Here is a 6000-nt window from a genome sequence, read left to right as displayed (position 1 = left end):
AGAATGGGGAGGTGTTTGTGTATGAGGTTTCATTGTGGTGAGAAGAGGAGGAAGGATGAAGGGGTGCTGGTGACAGTGTAGGGGTACTGGTGATGGTGTAGGGGTGCTTGTGACAGTGTAGGGGTACTGGTGACGATGTAGGGGTGCTGGTGCTGGTGTAGGGATGCTGCTGATGGTGTAGGGGTGCTGCTGATGGTATAGGGGTGCTGGTGACGATGTAGGGGTACTGGTGACGGTGTAGGGGTGCTGGTGATGGTATAGGGGTGCTGGTGATGGTGTAGGGATGCTGGTGACAGTGGAGGGGTCCTGGTGATGGTATAGGGGTGCTTGTGATGGTGTAGGTGTCCTGGTGATGATGTAGGGGTGCTTGTGATGGTGTAGGGGTGCTGGTGATGATGTAGGGGTACTGGTGATGGTGTAGGGGTGCTGGTGATGATGTAGGGGTGCTGGTGATGGTGTAGGGGTGCTGGTGATGATGTAGGGGTGCTGGTGACGGTGTAGGGGTGCTGGTGACGATGTAGGGGTGTTGGTGATGGTGTAGGGGTGCTGGCGATGGTGTAGGGGTGCTGGTGTGGGGTGCGGGTGCTGGTGTAGGGGTGCTGGTGATGGTGTAGGGGTGCTGGTGATGGTGTAGGGGTACTGGTGATGGTGTAGGGGTGCTGGTGATAGTGTAGTGACAGTGACAGGTGATTGGTGACAGTAGCCAAGTTGGTAGAGTAGGAAGGTGTCTGGGACATGGTTGAGAGGTGTAGATGGCAGTGGAGAAAGCCACAGTGTATACATGGAATGGACAGAGAGTCAAGGCATGAAGTCTGAGCACAGCAGTGGGTGTATGAGCTACTTCCTGTCGGTGTGAAAAAATACTGGCTAAACAGGCTTGGGGAAGAAAGGGCTTACTGGCGTATACTTCCATGGCACAGTCTATCACTGAGAGATCTAGGGATAGGGATAGGGATAGGGATAGGGCAGGAACCTGGAGACAGGAACTGAGGCAGACACGGCAGGAATGCTGCTCACTGGCTCTCTTTCCACGGCTTTCTCAGCTTCCTTTAGCAGACAACTCAGGACCACGTACCCAGGGGTGCCACTGTCCATGGTGGTCCGGGCCCTCCCACATCATTGATCAATCAACGAAATGCCACAGACAAGCCCACAGACCAGTCTGATGGAGGAGGCATCGGTTGCTGGGTGATCGAACACCATGACTTAGAAAGGAAAGCGTTTACTTGGGTTTATGGTTCCAGAGGGATAGAGTCCGTGATGGCAGAGGGAAGCCATGATGACAGGAAGAGCTGAATGCTCACATCTCAAACTGCAAGCAGGAGGCAGAGAGCACCATGGGAATGGCAGGGGTCTTTGGAAACCTCAGACCCACCCCCAGTGACACGCCTCCTCCAACAAGGCCACACCTCCTAGCAAGTCTGCCCCTGTATAAGCCTACAGGGCTCGCTGTCATTCAAACCACCACAAAGCACCTCCTCAGTGGAGATTTTCTCCTTCCACGGGACTCTAGTTAGTGTCAAGTTGACAAAAATCGGCACAAGGGGTAAATGAAAGCACCAGAAGTGACTGGAAACCAGGAGTCCCTGTCCCCTCCAACTGGACAATGGAGAAGAAGCCAAAGCTGATGGCAGAATGTCCCCTATGCATAGGGACACGCACATGTCTTCCCTGGGACCACTGAGGCTGGGCATCGCCACTCCTGTCTGAAGCCGATTTGGATAGCATTTGCTCTGGGCAGCAGGCCATTTCACCCCACCTGTTAATTCATTCATTGTGTTGTATCTCCCTGAGCAGGTGGGTAGGAGGGCACGAGAGTCCCCCGCCACCACCTGCACTGAAGAGGCTTGGGGTTTCTGAGTAGCCCACCTGTGTGGTTTAAATAGAAACAACCCTCTTAGGCTCATATAATTGAATGATTGGTCATCAGGGAGTGGTGCTACTTGACGGGATTAGGGGGTGTGGCCTTATTGGAAGAGGTGTGGCCTTGCTGGAGGAAGTGGTCACTAGGGGTGGGCTTTGAGGTCTCAGATGCTCAAGCCACGCCCAGCGTGGCAGCTCTTTTTTTTTTTTTTTTTTTTTTTTTTTTTTTTTTTTTTTTTCGAGCTGGGGACCGAACTCCAGGGCCTTGCACTTGCCAGGCAAGCGCTCTACCACTGAGCTAAATCCCCAACCCTGCATGGCAGCTCTTTTGTGGCTGTTGATCAAGATGAAGAATTCCCAGCTCCTTCTCCAGCACCACGTCTACCTGCATGCTACCTTGTTTCCCAACATGACCACAGTGGACTAAACCTCTGAAATGTAGGCCAGCCCCAATTAAATGAGTTTTGTTATGAGAATTGTTGTGGTCATGGGGTCTCTTCACAGCAACAGAAACCCTAACTAAGACACCGCCTGATCCAGTAAGAAACATGCACTGGGAATCCTGAACTGGTATGTTGGCCCTGCTTCTGTCAAAGCTGAGTGGCTTTGACTGGAGCACTTTTCCTCTCAGCACCCCTGCCTCCATTGTGCAAAGTAAGGTCATTCACTCTGAGACATTCTCTAAACTCTGACGTCCTGTTGTGGCTTTGGAGAATCTAGTGACATCACTGGAGCTCTGCTTGAGGTCATTCCTCCTTTAACTGCGGAGCTCTGGTTTCTATTGCTTCTGCCTAGTCCTTGTCTGAAGGTCCCTATTTGCCCTTTGGCATTGTTGGATAATGGGTGGGAGTGGACCAAATCCCCAAGGCACACTACCCTTCAGTGACAACAGAATCAGAAGCCAACGAATTCTGACTTAGGGCTCCAATGAGGACTGTTATCAGCTGTGAATGCACACTGGCAAAGATGGGTGCTGGCAAAAGTCACCAGAGAAAGCCAGTGAGTAGCTAGTAGTGGCATCAGAACAGGAAAGTCAGTAGAGCAGAGGAAGCAGAGGTCCTGCAGTAAACTAACTCCCTGTGCCAACAGTGAGCCAGTCACAGTCTCTCTGGCATCCGGTGCTCCATGTCCCAAAGCCAAGAAGACTTAAGGATCAGAAAGGTTTTCACCCCTCTAACCCAAAAATTGATTCCAAGGAGTTACACCACAAGGTGAGTTGCTGCTCATAAACACTTCCAAAATAAATTTGCTTCTGTCAGGCTGTGATGATGTGTTTTTAGCTAGAGGTTGGGGCTGGGGGTGTAGCTTAGTGGTAGAAAGTGTATCTCATCTTCGACCATACTTCCCTGAATGTGCCTGATATCATATGATCTAGGAAGATAAGCAGGGTCAGTTCTGGTTTGATTGGAGGGGTTACCTAGCATGTTCCAAACCCTAGGTTTACTATGCCAAGCATGGAGAAGGAGGGAAGGAGGAAATGAGTGGTGGAGTGATGAATTGATTCTGAAATGTATTTCTGAGACTCCTGGTACATTGCCTCCGTTGGTCTCAATCGTCTCATCCCCATTGTCATGGGAACAATAATGGAGGCTCCTGGTTGTCCCTGTCCTTATCCTTATCCATGATTAGGATATGATGGGCCCTACTGTCCTGGACTCTGACTGGTACAATGGGACAGGTGGAAGAAAAGGAAAGTTGAGGAAGAGGAGGGTGTCCTGAGGTTGTAGAGAAAGGTGTTTTTTCCCTAATTGGTTCTTGATTGTGTCAATAAAGAAGGCAGAAGCCAATTGCTGGGAGAAAGAAAAAAGGTGGGACTTCAGGGTCCCAGGAGGAAAAGCAGGGATGCAGGGAGAGAAGAGAGAATTCAGACCAGGCTTTGTGCTGAGGAGGAAGATGCAGTCATGTAGGTCGTGGGACACCTAGAATTTGTAGCCTCCGCCGCTAGTGGGGGCCCAGGAGGATGGAGGGAGTTGATAGGACTAGGGCAGAAAATTCTTTGCCCAGCCATTGAGTTATCAGGCTAGCTTTAAAATAATAAAATCATCAAGTGTTTTCTATCTACTGAGCGAAGGTGGGCATCCAGGGCAGCTGTTGGCTGCTTGGTGAAGCTAGCTGGAAGGGGCTGTGGGAGCAATCTCAGCTCCCAGGAAAAATGGCCAACTAGCCATTGGCAGAGCTGAGTGAGACCAGCAGCGGCCATGGGAGCATGATCTCAGAGCTAAACCAAGAGCACGTCCCGGAAAGGTGATAGCATGCTTTTTAAAAATTACATGCAACCGTCCCTCTCCTTGCCAACCTCAACATTCCCAACTGGAATGGGAAAAGCACCATTAATGGACCAGAACTGAAGTCTGATTTGGCATCCACTGGCCATTACTGCCTCTGAATGCTTCTAAAGATGTAATTACCCAATGGAAGAACCAAGTCTTGAGAGGAAGAGAGCTGACATTCTCTAGTATCGGCTATTCAGCAGGCTGGGGGTTGTTCCTGATGGATGGCGATGAATTCTTTGAGGATGTATATTGTTATCTTTATCTGACAGTGTAAGGGGTCAAGATTCTCAAAGAATGATGCCCCAATCTCAAATAGAATGCACCACGAAAGAGTGTTTATTCTGCAGAGAACCTGCATGCAGGGGTCCACCATACATTGGGATGGAAGAGAGAGGTGTGAGTTTAGCAGGGTCAATTTAAAGTCTGTTAGGGCAGGAGTTGGTGACTTTGGTGACTTTTACCTTTCCTTTCTTTGATTGGTTGGTTATATCTCCACGAGTATGGATGCCTTTGTGATTGGTTCAGGCTTTGGGGGAGTCTGGGGGACTTTTGCTGATTAACTATGTTGTTGTAAAATAAAAAATAAAGAAGTATAGTTGTCTTTTTACCCCGCTGGGTCCGCACCGCGGTGCCCCAAGATATCTGCTAGATATCTAGGTGGAAACACATTCCCAACTCCACGGCGGCCCAGACCAGTCGCCCCACACTCCATTACATTACTTAAATCTACACATTAAAGAACACACAACATAATAATCTTAGATCCAATTGATATAATTGCCCACTTAAACATACAAAGCCCGGTACCATCCATCCCTTAAGAACATTGACAACAACCTGTAAATACACAGAGCAGAATCTTTTTTTTTTTTTTTTTTTTTTTTTTTTCGGAGCTGGGGACTGAACCCAGGGCCTTGCGCTTATAGGCAAGTGCTCTACCACTGAGCTAAATCCCCAACCCTCACAGAGCGGAATCTTAACATCACCTGCCATGGCTTCTTTCTCTCTCTCTCTCTCTCTCTCTCTCTCTCTCTCTCTCTCTCTTCCTTTCTCTTCCAGTCCCTCCTCTTCTTTCAAACTTCTCTCCCGCCCATCCTTCCTTCTCCTCCAATGACAGGCCTCCTTCTATCCTGTACCTGCCCTTCACCTGTACTTTACAAATTCAATGAGGAGAAGGTTCTGGTGAAGTCACCTGATTCCTGAGTACCTGCCGGGCAGCTGTCCTTGGGGCAGTGGAATTAGCATCAAAATACAGATAACTCCAGGGCAAACCCCAACAAACTGTACTTGGCTCAAGCTTCTTAGGATAGCTTCCACAGGTTCAGATTGACTGCCCATGAGGTTGGGTGTTGGGCCCTGCCTTGGGGTGTTTCCCTTCCCCCTCACTGAGCCTTTCAGCCTGCTATGGCAGCTGCTCTCGGCCCCTGATTTGGGGCCGGGACTTTCCACAACACAGATTTTTCCTGTTTTCCTTGTTGGGGATTTTCCACCTGCTCTAGTACTTTCCCACTCCTTTTGCCTCTTGTATATAAGGAGATATCAGTAAAGCCCGGACGGCATTCTCTTAAGACGAATGACCCGAGTATGTGTTTCTTCTTCAATCTCACAGGCCTACGCCCGGTTCTCAGTGTCGTGACAACACAGGCGTCGTCAAATGGAGGTCCCACCGAGATCAAGAAAGAGAGGACAACCTGACAAGATTGTCCCAGGAAGCCGGCTGGCAAAGAAGGAGGGACATGTTGGGGAAAATGGGCCAGGAAAGGCCTCACAGTAAGCAGGATATGGAAGGACTGCAGGAACTGAAAGCACGTGCAAAGAAAAATAAAGATTTGGGCTACTGGTGAGTAAACCTTGTAAAAAGGGA

Source organism: Rattus rattus, chromosome 4 (genome assembly GCF_011064425.1).
Source record: "Rattus rattus isolate New Zealand chromosome 4, Rrattus_CSIRO_v1, whole genome shotgun sequence".
In the NCBI taxonomy this organism is placed as follows: Eukaryota; Metazoa; Chordata; class Mammalia; order Rodentia; family Muridae; genus Rattus; species Rattus rattus.
Note: the sequence above shows the minus strand (reverse complement) of the source record.